At 34.9% G+C, this 14,488-nt stretch overlaps 1 protein-coding gene and 1 pseudogene across 4 annotated transcripts in view; both read right to left on the bottom strand.

Moving 5' to 3' along the window:
- Positions 1-14,488, bottom strand: part of LOC110036427 (DNA polymerase delta small subunit) — a 46,983-nt gene that overhangs the window by 16,552 nt on the left and 15,943 nt on the right. The gene's annotated exons all lie outside the window — the stretch shown is intronic.
- LOC110036426 lies at positions 3,176-6,390 on the bottom strand (annotated as a pseudogene).

The raw sequence follows: 14,488 nt of genomic DNA, 5'->3' as shown, positions 1-14,488 counted from the left end.
ATGAATCTCTCAGGTGTACAGGTTTAATTTATATTATAGCATTTTATTTTAAAGCATGTTATATTATTTTTATAGTCTGTTATACTGCTTCCCTAGCATGTTATGCTACTCTTTACAGCACGTCATGTTCATTGTCTTTTCTGTTATATTGTCTTTTCTCTTTACTGTACAGTACATTGTTATTGTTCTTTCATACTGCATGCTTAGTTATGTTGATATGTTATGCCTTAGTTTAGAATACCCTAGTGGTTAGGAGCATGTTCAAAACTAAAACTAAACCAGGAGGTGCTACTACGAGGAGTTTGGAGCGAACATCGTGGGCAGCACGGCGAGGATCAACTTCCAGGTGGATCTGTAGCAGCAAAACATCTTCACATTAAATAAACATTTTCACAACACTATACACTTTCCTTAGTTTAAATAACAATCTATAGGATCACTCTTTAGGCTCTTTGTACAACTTTGTTGTACAATTACAAGTCCTAACGCTTTAGGATTCTGAGGTTACCGTGCGGTACGGTATAAATCCTCTTATTTTTTTTTTAGGCTATTTACACAGTCTGATATTGTGCAAACATAAGTCCTAAATCCTAAATGATTTGCAGGATTGAAATATCAAATAAGCGTCATTTCAAAAGACATAAAGCCAAACAATAGGATAGTTGGGACATCTCCGGGGTTTCTCCTGGATCTGTGATGTCCCCTACTCTTCTTCCCTTTGGATTCCTTAAATAATTGTTCATATTTTGAGTCATTCCCATTTGATTTTTCCATGTCTAATCGTGAAAACCTAAACTTTGAAATCTTGAGAGCAAAACTACCTGATCTTAATCGAGAGTTTTCTTAAGTGATTTCGATCATTTAAGATGTAATTAACTATAGGGGTTTGCCTCTATAGGGAACCAGGAACCCAGATAAAATAAACCCTATCTAATTTTTATATTAGATAGGGGAATTTATTGGTCTTTTTATAAAATATTTCGCAGACCAAAACGGATGTCACAAATTCTTTAGTTTAGATGATTGAATCTGTATTACAAGTGATATATTTATTCTTCGGGATAAGTGTATTACTTGTAGTATTGTAGTCAATCATCTAAATTATTTAAAATGTGAGACCCATTTGGTCTCACTTGGTCTCACCTATTTTAAAATTAAAATGTTACATTTAAAAAATCAAAAAAAGTTATATTTATATTTAAATTATTTTCAAAATCACAAAATCACTACTTTTTCAAACCACGAAGCTAAAATATAAATCGGCCGACAGATACTTGAATAAAAAACATAACAATGTCAAAATACATAGTATTAGGTGGCTAGAGAGCGACCCAATTTGGTCTTGCCTCTGTCTCTAGTTCTAGAAAAGGAGCAAACTAGTAAGCTAGTAAGATGATTGTCATTGTCAGAAGTAACCAATGTATCATCCAATATGTTCCTGAGTTGGAGTCTGCCTCCATTCTTCTTCTTCCTCCTGGAATAGACCTGTCATTCCTCTTCTGAACAATCAGTTTGATGGGGTGGTAGAGCTGAAGCAGAAGGAATATCAACCATAGTACCCACAATAGGTTCTAGCCATATGTGAAGTATGAGTTGCCTCTACACCGGATATTTCCTGAAGAATTGAAGCTACGAGGCTCTCCTAATTATCAGTCTGAACACTTTCATTTGTAGGTAATAGTCCATCAGTATTGTTTTCTATGGGGTTTGAAGGTGTCAACATCACATCCCTCGCAGTAACAGTAAAAACAGTGTCATGAGGGGGGTCCTCAGGGGCAACAGACATCACCTGTCTGGTAGTACCCTCCCCAGGTGGAACTAAAATGTCCAGAGCAGTGGGATTAGAACCATCCTTATTCACTTGAACCTTAGTTTCAAATTAGGATGGAGCTTGTAACATTTATCAAGGATATGACCAAACATCTTACAGTGGGTACAATATGGGGGTCTGTGTTCTCAGACGATTTGTTGCCAATATCTATTGTGGTTTGTGCCCAACCAGACTCAGTAACATCCGGTAAAGTAATATCCCTTTCCACAAGTATTCTGGTCACCGAGGGTCTGGTTAGGTTGAAAGTAGGCAGACCTAGCTTCAAAAGATCCCCTAGGATGACCTCAATAAAGTAGAGAACCTAATGGTGAAAAAAATACAGTTTGAGACCAGGTAAACTAAATCATACCGGTACAGTAGGAGTTTCATGATTTGGGTCGAAATCAGGAGACGACTTAAGTAACTTCATAGTTTTTCCTACGATATTAAGATATTTTTTGGAGAAAATTCTGGTGTAGTCTTCAGCCATTGTTAATTGGATCAACACATGTCTCTCATCCATAAGTCCCACATTCCACTTGCCTACTGACTTAAGATCATCTACGTTCTTTCTGATAACCTCCATAGGTGGGTGTCCCCACTGAAATTTTCCAATGAGAGCAAATCTAAATTTTTCTGTCAAAGTAGAAATTTCTGGGTCCGAGAAAAAAATTGTTGTTTTTCCACCTTTCCTACTTCCCTTCTCAACAAAAGAACAATCATCTATGTCATCGCGACATTCTTTATAGTTTGAGGGTAATACCACCTCGGATTCCACCTGAGGGTTTCCCACTACGTGGGCAAAGGAAGTCTTTGTCGGTTCAATGAAAGAAGGAAGTGTCATCACAACAACCAGCTAACCGTCGGGCTGGAGAGAAATGTGCAGAAACAAAGCAGAAGATCGGGTCGGAGAAGCACTGGCGCAGACAGCGGAGCTGGACGCCGACGCAGAAGCCGTAGATTGCAACTCAACGAGGTCGACGCTCGACGCAGAAGATCACGTCGTTGTCAACGATCGCTGAAAACGAAGCTTTTGATTACCCTTATATATATATATATATATATATATTCCAAAAATTGCATAAAATATATTTCAACTAATAGTTGCATGGATGCTATACAAAATATTTTGCTCTTTTAAAGCTCGAATTAAGCAATTAAAATCATATTTCTAATAACTGGTTCAAAAATAGCAAGATCCAATCAAAAATGTTTTTAAGGAAATAAAACATGAGCATATCTGAGTCCTTTGTACAATGGCTATAGCATTCTACTTATCTTTTTAGTGAAATTTTCTGACAAGCGAAGCAGCAAGGGTTTCTCTATTCAGAAGAAATAGCAAAGATGCATGGTAATGCAAAAAGTTCAGAACTTCGATTTTCTAGCTTGCAGTGCTTAAATCTTCTGTTGCACTTTCAAAACCGCTTCTTCCTTGCTGCTATGCTTGCCCTCCAGATCTTTAAGAGTCCCATCAAGCGCTTCAGCTCTGCCAAAATGTATTCAATCGGCTTGGAACGTTGGCCCTAGCCTCAGCCAAGTCCTGCTTAACAAGCACTAGTTCAATTAGCTTGTACACATTAGAACCCTCGTTTAAAAGGTCTAACTCCTTGAGAACTAGCTCATTCTCACCTAGCTAGATGGTGTACTACTTCCGCACTTGGTGGTTCTTCGCAATATCTTTCTGGATCTTGCTTAAAACATTGGCCTGAGTTTCAATATCACGTTGAAGTTCGCGAAGAACCGGAGCCGCAGCCATGGCTAATCTGCGCCTTCTTCTTTGCTTATGTTGGAACACCGCTCTATATATATATATATATATATATATTAAAAAGCCCAAGGCAAATTTATTGAAGAGAAAAGGGTACAAACAGGTTGTATGAGTGGACCCAAATAGGCACCCAACCTATACGGTATAACACACACAAAAAGAAAATAACAGAAACTTAAAACCCAAAAGTAGATGGTACATATAAGATCAACAAGGTCGACCCACTTTAGTTATGTCTCTGCCTCTAGTTCTCGGAAAGGAACTAGCTAACAGATTAGTGGGGTGTGTACCATTGTCTGAAGTAACCAAAGTATCATCCATTAGATTCCTTAGCTCAAGTAGATCTCCATTCTTCTTCTTCCTCCTGGAAGTGTAGACCTGTAATTACTCATCCGAAGATTGTTGCTCATTCGGATGAGCTAGTAGTACTGCAGTAGAAAGATTGCCAACAGTTGTGCCCACAAGTGTATGTGAGGTAAGAGTTGGAGTTGTCGCCTCTTCTACCCCTGATACTTCCTGAATATGGGGAGCTGCAAGGTTCTCCTGATTATCAGTCCGTATAGGTAGAGATCCTTTAGTGTTGTCTTCATTATTATTTTCAATAGATTTCAATAGAGTTTGAAAGTGTAGGTTGCTCAGCATGGCCATCCAGCTTCTCATCGATTGCAGAAATAGTATTTTCAAGGAGAGGCTCCACTGGGGCAATAGAATCAGACACCAAATCTTGTACTGTCAAATCAGACACCAAATGTTGTACTGTCATAGTTTTCTCTCCAGGTGGAACAGATATATCCTTAGATCCATTTTTATCCACTTGATCTTTAGATTTCAAATTAGAATGAAGCTTATGGCATTCATCAAGGTTATGCGCAAACATCTTACAATGAGAACAATAAGGAGGTCTATGTTTCATTACAATTTACGAGCGCAAAGTATTTCGTAGTCGTCGTTGAATATGAGAACTTCATCGTCGAGCACAAGAGAGTGAATTGAAGGCCGAATCAAACCAGGGTTTCGCCAATGGCAAAACACTAGCAGAGCTTTGTAAACTTGTAGTAAATTAATTTATTTTAAAAATACTACAGATCATATATATATATATATATATATATATGTATATATATATATTGGAGAAATCCAAAGGGTTAATATATTAAAAAAAAAAGAAAGATACACACCCTACCCACACGGTAAACACCGCATGCAAATGGTTCTAAGAAAAAATATATATGGAAAATACATGAGAGTCCAAAAATCAAAAGTATCAAAACACGTAGTATCAGGTAGCTAGTGAGCGACCAAATTTTGTCCTGCCTCTGCCTGTAGTTTTAGGAAAGGAGCCAACTGACATATTGGTAAGATGAGCGCAATTGCAAGTAGTAACCAATGTATTGTCCAATAAGTTCCTGAGCTCGAGTCGATCTCCATTCTTCTTCTTCCTCCTGTCCTCCTGGAATAGACCTAATAGACCTATCATTCCTCATCCGAACACTGGCTCATCTGATCAGTGGATTGGTTTAAAGTGTGTCGGACATGTGTAGATTGTTGAACATTGAAAGCATCTACTTGTTGTACCAGGTGATCTTTTATTATATCAAAAAAGAACTCTCGTGTGTCTTGACATGTAAGTGATTCTTCTTCAATAACAATGAGTGACATAGACACATTTGGATCAGTACTAGTAGTCTGGGGAGATGTTTCATGAGACTCCATAGTACCATGCTCAAATCCAGCAGCTGGAATAGAGTGTTCAAAAGCAAGAGCATCCAGGGGTAGAACGGCTTAGGTATGTTGTTCTTCATCTGAGACAACAAAGGATTGAATAGGAGGGTAATCAAAAAATTTCTCATCACGAACAATATTAGTCAGAGGAGCAGAGGTATATGCGGTGTTTGAAAGAGGATCGGGTTGCACCTACTCAACAGAGATGGTAGGTGTCAAGACGTCCACCCCCAATTCAGTATGAATAGATTTTAGAACAAGTTGCTGATCTTTACCAATATTCAACCTTAGCTGAGGATGTAAGCGATAGCAAATAGTATAATTGTGACCAAACATCCTACAATGAGAACAATAAGGAGGGTGTGGTTCTATTTTAACCTTTGGTCAATACCCGTTGTGAGTGGATCCAATCCATACCTCATCTGGAGCAGGTTGGGTGATATCTCTCTCAACTAACACATAAGCCACAGAGGTTCTGGTGACAGCAAACGTAGGATTATGTACATTGAGAGGCTTACCGTAAGCAGTTGCTAAGGAGTAGAAAATTTCTAAGTTGAACAGGTGTAGTTTTAACCCTGGAAACTTTATCTAAACAAGATAGATATGGGCCGCTTTTGGATCAAAGTCGACGGTCCACTTCAGGATTTTCATAAAACGGTTGTCAATCTTGATTACCTTTCGAGAAAAAATATGAGTGCAATCCACATCGTGAGATAACTGAATAAGTATACGTCGGTCGTCAAGTAAGCTAATATTCCAACTACTCAATAGCATCATAGCATTAAAATCTTTCCGAATGATCTCAAGTTTAGGGAGACCATAAGAGAATTTCCCCACAGCAAAATTCCAAGAAGCAGCAATAGTACTGGTTTCAACCTCAGAGAGAAAAAGAGCGGGTTTCCCATTTTTTACCAAACTTTTTAATGAGAGTGTGATCACCACCACCTTCAAGAGCCTCGTGGAAAGATTGTGGAACAATGCAGGACTTACCGATACCAAGACCAGGCTCAAAAGCTAAAATAGGGGCACGGGTAGGATTAGGAATGTCGCCGGCAAGAATAGTGACATAAGAACGGAGCATCGAGGCCATCTCCACCAGGCAAGAAGACCAAGGTCAGACTCTGGAGCAACGTGGCGAGCAGGAGTGGCGAAATCGAGCAGACGGGCGTCGTCTTTCAAACGTGTCAAATTGCAAGACGAAACCGTCGTGGTCAGGCAGCAGACAAGCACGTTGTCAATTAGAAGACGACGTGCGAGCAAACAGATGTCGTCGTCATCTTAAGGTAAGGGAGCAGACAGATGTCGTCGAGCTGTAGTGACAACCGACGAGCGTAAGGAGAGTCGTCGCTAAATCTTCGTAGTGGGAGACGACGAAAAAATGGAGTGAAGCTAATAGTTTCAACGTCGGGAATCGCCATCGGGCGAAACCCTATATATATATTAGAAAATAAGTGCTTAACATGTAAAACATTAAGATGCCTTATTTTAAAATGCTAAGGCATTATTTGATCATGAGTAGAAATAGTAACTAAAATTATAGCTTTCAGAAATTGTATTTTTATTGACTATCATCAAGGTCATAAACACAAATCATTTTAACATTGGTAATCATCCTTAGTTTTATTCCTAAAATTCGTAATGATAGTTAAAGCATATAACATAACAATTAAGATCGTTGGATAAATTGTTAAATGACTTGCATATTAGAATAGGAACATGCAAGATATAGCAACAGATAATTTGTTAATGACAATGATTTGGTGATTTTCTAGCAATAGATGAAAAGTATCATCTGCAATCTTAACCCTTTCATTCTCTAAATAAAGGGAGCAATTTTCAAACCAAGAATAGGAATAGACATTTTGATTAGAAGCCCCAATGTGAATGTTCCATAAGATAGATGTGTGGCTACAAAATAAAACATTTAGATCAATATTGCCTATTTATACAAGAGAACCAAAAGGATTACCAGATAAAGAAGCACATTTAACATATGCTCCTCCTTGAATGAAATTATTAATGCTTCATTAGCACTATGGTGTAATAGTGTGCAGTCATATTTCTTGCTCTTATATTTGGCAAACTACTTATGGATTTTCAAACAATTTCTTGTGTCAAGAATAGTTTATTACAATGGTCACACCATAGGCGAGTAATTTCATTTTGGTGTGGTTTAAAGACTATTTGCATAGGCATCAAATGTAACTTGAGCAAAATTTTCCATGGATATAAGTGTAACTTTCTTTCCAAGCATAACATTTATGAAACTTCTCTTTTTCACTACAACAAATACTTCACTAATTGGTGCTAGAAGTTGGTGCACAATTATTCTCAAATATCATCATATTCAACATATAGACCCACAAAGAATTTGTAGATGTGGTCATCATCCACTATCTTAATGTAGTGACTGCAATCCTCATTGACCTCCATTCGTAGTTATTGAATTGATTAATGTCTTATCATAGTATTTTCAAAGAACTAAAGTACTTGATGGCATTGTCTTCTTCTTGACAAAGCTCACCAAGTTTGATGGATAACTCATATAAATATAGGTAGTGTTATCCTAGAGATTTTTGGATGTTGGATAATAGTTAAATTTGATGGCTTCTTCAATGGAATTTGCAAGCCATGTCATGGCCAGAGGATTTGCCACATCCTAGGTAACATATGCCATGTCTTCCCTTGTTGGAGATTTTATCTCCTCTAAAGTATCCAATCTTTCCTCTGCCTCAAATATACATTCAGAATTCCCCATTCAATTTCATATTAGTGATTTGCACCAAGTGAAAAATCAATGGACTCTGAAAGCTTAATGGCTTGTGGTGAACTCATGGTGGATTTAGATGCAACTTTGGGCACAAAAGAAATGGAGAGAAAGTGTCAAGACCTCACTCCTGGCTTGGAATTAACCAAGACGGATACAAACGATCAGACGATGAGAATCATTTTTTATATTCATTTTTTATAACTAGTTATTAACAAATGAAAGAGTCACTAAAGAAATTAAAATAATATAATTATTTACCTCATTACAGGTAGTCCGCGTCTTTTATAAACATTGTCTCTTCTATTGTTCATATTTTAATAAATTAATTACACCTAAAAATTTAGTTTAAAACAACCGTTAGCTAGCCAAAACTAGTGAAATTTACACTCATTAGCTAAAATAATACAAGAAAAAAAATAATAATATGCATGTCACTTAAATTTTATAAAAAATATATATATAATATTTTTTATTTTAAGAATATAATCAATTACAATATTTTGTGTCACTCAATGAGTTTTACTATTTTAATAGCATATCTGTATCATTCTATATATGGACAATCGTCACTGAAGCACCATCCAAAAATTGTATCAATTAAGTTACTTTAATATTAATATCATTTTTCATTTACGTGCGCATATACCTTAGCATTCTTCAGCTAGTAACATAAAGATGTGATTACATATATATATATAGCAGTAATCAATGCATGATAATAAATAACTACAAACATATAACATTCATAATAATATGACCAAAAAAGAAAAGAACAAGTCAATCAAAATAAAACTTTTGCAGATATTATTAACTGTTAATGCAAAATGGTTCAGAAAAAATAAAATATCACTATAGATTAAAGTACGAGTACTCACATCGATCATAGAAGATCTGTTTGGTCTTATATTACATTTCAAATTATCACTTCACATTATCACTTTACTTGATTATGTTTTAATTTATTTATCAATTATTATTTTATTGCACTATTTTAGATAAGATTTCAGTACTTAAACTTTAAGTTTAATTAATGTAATCAATAATAATATTAAATATTATTAATTTATACTAAATAATTTTAAAATTAAAACCCTAACCATTCTTTAGTGTCGCCAATCTCTTCTAGAACCAAATTTGAAAATTCGATTGTTTGAATCCTTAATTAAAACTTATAATTAATAACTAATATTTAATAATATATTAGCTTCATAAATTATATTTTTAAAACCCTTAAATCCATGGATCGGTTCACTGTGAGACTTTCCAGTGCATGGAAGGCTCGACAGAGCCGCTCGACACTTCTTGCTCGACGAAGTCCAAATAATAGAGGATGTCACCTCCTTCGGCTTTGATTACCAACATCATCTTCCCTGCTTGATCGACACTGCACTAGAGCTCCTTTGTAGAGCCACACGTCTTCCTCTTTGACTCCTTCGATCGCAGCTTGACACAACAGCTACAACCTTCCTCCTTCAGCTTAGGACTCGAGATCAAGTTACTGCGCACGTAAAATGATCTCTCGTGCTTGCCTCCTGTGTGCTTGCACCTTACGAGAGCTCTTCCTCTTGTCTTCCTTCGATTGGCCAGGGCGTCATAGTCCTTTGCTCCAACAAAGCTGTTGGACTTTCAGGTAAGTCAATTGCAAAAATTTATAAAACAATTTTATCATTTCGCTTTCCCGCCTCCTCGGTTCCTCTCTTCCCTCTTTGATTTCCCAACTTCTCGCTAACTCTCCTCTTCAGTTTCCTCGGGTATTTGAAACAAGACGTCATAATCTCCTCCACTTGCAAAAATTTCATCATCTAAATTTATAATGAATCGCAGTTTACATCTCATTAAGCAGGTTAACATAAGCTATCCATAAATTTCATGATGAAAACTAGGGGTCATTAATTAAGATGAAAAGTAATCATTATAAGGTAAAGACCTGACACAAGGCGACTCAACTATACCCCTCATCAACAAAAAAATCAAGATAAAAACATAACAGAGAAAATACGCCAAGTAAACGCTAAACTGATCATACCCTATCACCATCAGCTACAATAGGTTTTTCAAACTCATTATGAACAAGAGAATAAACTCGAGGTCGAACAGATTGTCTTTGTTGAACTTGGGTAGAAGTTGAAGCTATAGAATCTATCATTTTTTGCCCACCTCCAGTTTTTTTGTAAATGAGCTCCACCAAATTTCTGATCTTTAGTGGTCTTCTGACTAAGTGATGAACAATATCTTGTTATATGATCAGGTTGATGACACCAGTAGCAAGCATTAGAGCCCATCAAACATTAACTTTTATGATGTCTTCCTCATTAGACACAAGTGACTACAGTAATTTAAGTCATACATATGCTAAATCCACCTGAACTAAACTTGAATTTCTTCCCATTGAATCCCTCTGATTGATCTAGATGGTCTCCTTCATCAAAACTTTTCCCAACGGCACCAATGACTGTCTGATCGAATCCTTTAATCCCATAAGGAATTTGTAGCACTTTTCTTCTGCAGTAGCTATCAACTATGGCGCATACCATGACAGTGAAGTGAATTCGGTTTTGCAATGCATGATTGTCTTCTCTCACTGCACTAACTTGATGAATTTATATTGCATCTGTATTCGAGCATATAGGGGCAAACCATTCTCCAGGAACTCTTCCCAACTAACCATCATATTGGGTATATCCTCTAACTTGTCCCCACACTGCCCATGCTACCACCTTTCGGCTTCTCCATCCAGCACAAACATAGCTAATGACATTCTTCTTCCATCCGGATAGGCCATACTATCTAAAATCTTTTTAATTTGCATCAGACAATTCTTTGTTTCAATTGAATTTACAGTTCCCTTAAACAATAGTGGATGTAAATCTTGAATATCTTCAAGTACTTATCCACAGCGACTATATCACTTTCCAATAAACTGCAATTTGAACTCCTAAATCAGCTAAGTCATTATCATTATCATTTTGGTCAGGACATTAGAGTTCAAATTTATAGTAGATTGTACTTCATCATTTTATGTTGGACTCTCTTCTTCTATAATTTCGGGTGTATCTCTATGCTTGAATGGATATATTATTAATTTGAGTTTACTTAAACTTTATATTTTTATTATTATTAAAATTTTCTTATAATTATCATATTAGTTCTTTCATCAATTTTACTAATTAATCCCAAATATTTCCTTTGATATCACTTCTGTCATGACCTGACCCATGGCTTGAAATTTATTAAGACAAGTACAAACAGTTGGACGGTGGGAATTATTTTTTCTATCTTCATTTTCTATAACTAGCTATTAACAAATATAAGAGTCACTAAAAAAATTAAATTAAAAAGGTATAATTAAATTTACCTCATTACACATTATTCGCATTTTCTATAAACATTGTCACTTCTATTGCTCATATTTTAATAAATTAAGTAAACTTAATAAGTTAGTTTAGAAAAACCTTAACTCTTAAATTGCAGTAATACATGGAAAAAGAAAATAATATGCATGTCAATGATACTTTTAATTAAGCAGTATAAAATATTTGATATTTTAAGAATATGATCACTTATAATATTTCATATTATTCAATGGGTTTTACTATATCAATAACATATCTATATCATTCTATATTTGTATAACTAACACTGGAACATCGTCTAAAAATTGTACAAATTAAAGTACTTCAATATCAATATCATTTTTCATTTACGTACATGGGTGCTTTAACATTTCACGACTAGTAACATAAATGGGTGACTTCATCATAGTCCATAATGCACATACAAGGAGTCAATATATTCTGTGTTTGCTCTTAAAAGTACGAATACTCACCTCAATCATAGACAATATGCTTGCTCTTAACTTGTATTATTTTTTTAAATTACCACTTATAAAATATAAATTATTCAATTATCACTTTACTTAATTATGTTTTAATTTAAGTATCAATTATTATAGTATTGCACTATTTTAAATAAAATTTCAATACTTAAACATTAAGTTTAATTATAGTAATTAATATTACTAAAAAAGCTTTGATTACATGCGTCGTCTCCCTCACCTGATCGATAGCACACAAGAGCTCTTTCTCTACAGAGCCGCAATGTCTTCCTTTTCGACTCCTTCGATCGTAGCTTGACACAACACCTACGACCTTCCTCTTTGAGCTTAGGGCTTGGGATCAAGTTACTTCGCACATAAGATGATCTCCCACACTAGCCTCCTCTGCGCTCGAACTTCATGAGAGCTTATTTCTCTCGTTTTCCTTCAATCGACCAAAGACGTCGCAGTCCTTTCTTCCAACAGAGCCGCTTGACCTTCAGGTAAGTCGATTGTGACAATTTCTTAGAGCAATGTTAGACTTTCGCTTTCCCAACTCTTCGCTTCCTCTCCCCCTCTTTAGTTCCCTCGGGTATTCAAAACGAGACATCATAGAAAGGAAATGAATGCCCTAATAACATGTTAAAAAAGAGAGAAAAGAAAATAGAAAAGCGTTTCCTATTTTATGTTATAAATCATGTATTCTTATTAAAAACAACTAATATGTAAGAATACAAAACATATTTAAAACATTCAAATTCAAATGAAATAGAAATTATAATAGTTCTTCTTTTCAGAAAAGTTATTAGTAGTTGGACAGTAACATTCATAAAATGTTGATAGATCTCCAATGGCTGGAAACATATTTAGGGTAGTTAGTGAAATAAATGTTTTCCAATTAAAATTTCAGGTATAAAAGAACTAGCCAAATATGGATAAATTTTGAATTCCAAAATAAACGCTTCATTTCTCAACAATATTAATAACATGCCCATCCCTTCAAATCTTAGCCGTTTGAGTACAAGTCAATTTTATAAGAAATAAAAATGTGCAATTATAAATGTGCCTATGGCTTTAAAAAAATTTAGAACAGTTACTAATCAGGCCGTGTGCAATTCAGGGGGAGTGCTATTAAAAACTGAAAAAAAATGTTTATACAAGCCACATCTCACACCACTTAAGATGTCATGCTTCATAAAGTCTAAGTTTATAGAAGTTCTACACAAACCTATTGAAAGCAATCACCCATACCTTCAAACATAGATGGTAGGAATTCGCTAAGCCAAATTATTTAGTTCGCATTTTTGCAATAACAACCAATGTTGGATACAGAAATAAAACATAACATTTCACCAAGTCATTATTTTCAAGAACCGCATTGATGGTCATTATATTTGTGAGATAATGAGATGCATATTCTCAATTATAGGACTATCAATAATTCAATCTCAAGTTGATTCAATCATAGATAGTGCTTGGTTTCTAGTCGTTTAAATCTGATTGAGCCAAAACAAATCTTCCACTTATAGGTAAACTAACTCTAAAATTTATTCGTATTAAGCATGGCTCATTACCTTTGATCCAAAATCAATTCAAGCCAAAAATAAATCAAATCTTCTTCATTTTTTTATCTTCTAAGAAAAAATTCTTAGTTTAACATACATGTATAAATTCGTTCATCTTAAGGCATATGAAGCTTTGGTTTTAATCCATATCACAAGTATAAAAATATTGTGTTAAATACCAAGTTGTTGGGCTTTAGCAATAAAACTTTGTTATTTTATTCAATACTGACTTTTGGGGACTCCAATGGAAAGGGTTCCTATCGCTATCTTAAACCATGGCTAATATTTACTGTGCCCCACTATCCCAACTTGTAAGAACACTTTCAAAATCTTGTCGCCACATTCATTTTAGTCTTGGATAAATGATAATCAATTTTTCAAAATAAAATTTTCATATCCTAATTACTAAAATTTGCAATTGAATAAGCAAATAAAAAGTAAAATAATATAGCAGATGCATCCAAAAAAAAAAAAGTGGCGATCTTAGTGAATTAAAATCCAAAATCAATAATTGCATCATGTTTACTAAAATCAATTGCTGATGCACTCAAATTAAATGTTTAAAAAACATTATCCCACTTTACAAAACAAATGAAAGATGCGTTCACGTTAAAATTCAAAAATTAATTTTTACATCAATCTTATCAAAATTAGTTCATGCACAGAAATTAAAATTCAAAATAATTTACATCCTATTTATCAAAATTATTTATTGTACATTCTGATTTAAATCCACCATAATCTTACCTCTCATTTACCAACATTATTAGATAATGATTAAAGATTCAATAACCTTGCATCCTGCTTACCAAAATTATTGGATGCTGCATTCAAAGTCAAAATAACTTCTCATACTACACATTAGATTAAAATTTGCTGATTCAAACTCTACACCCTATTATAATAGTTGATATCTTTGTCGGCACAAAAAAAAGAAAGAGAGAGGTTGCTTGGGGGGTCGCCCGTAAGAAGTTGTCGGCAGCCGGAATTGAAATCTCATCGCCCGCTTCGGAAGGACGTTTTAATTTTCTGTATATAT

This window comes from Phalaenopsis equestris, unplaced genomic scaffold, assembly GCF_001263595.1.
Source record: "Phalaenopsis equestris unplaced genomic scaffold, ASM126359v1 Scaffold206241, whole genome shotgun sequence".
Lineage (NCBI taxonomy): Eukaryota > Viridiplantae > Streptophyta > Magnoliopsida > Asparagales > Orchidaceae > Phalaenopsis > Phalaenopsis equestris.
This window is presented reverse-complemented; position numbering and strand designations above follow the sequence as displayed.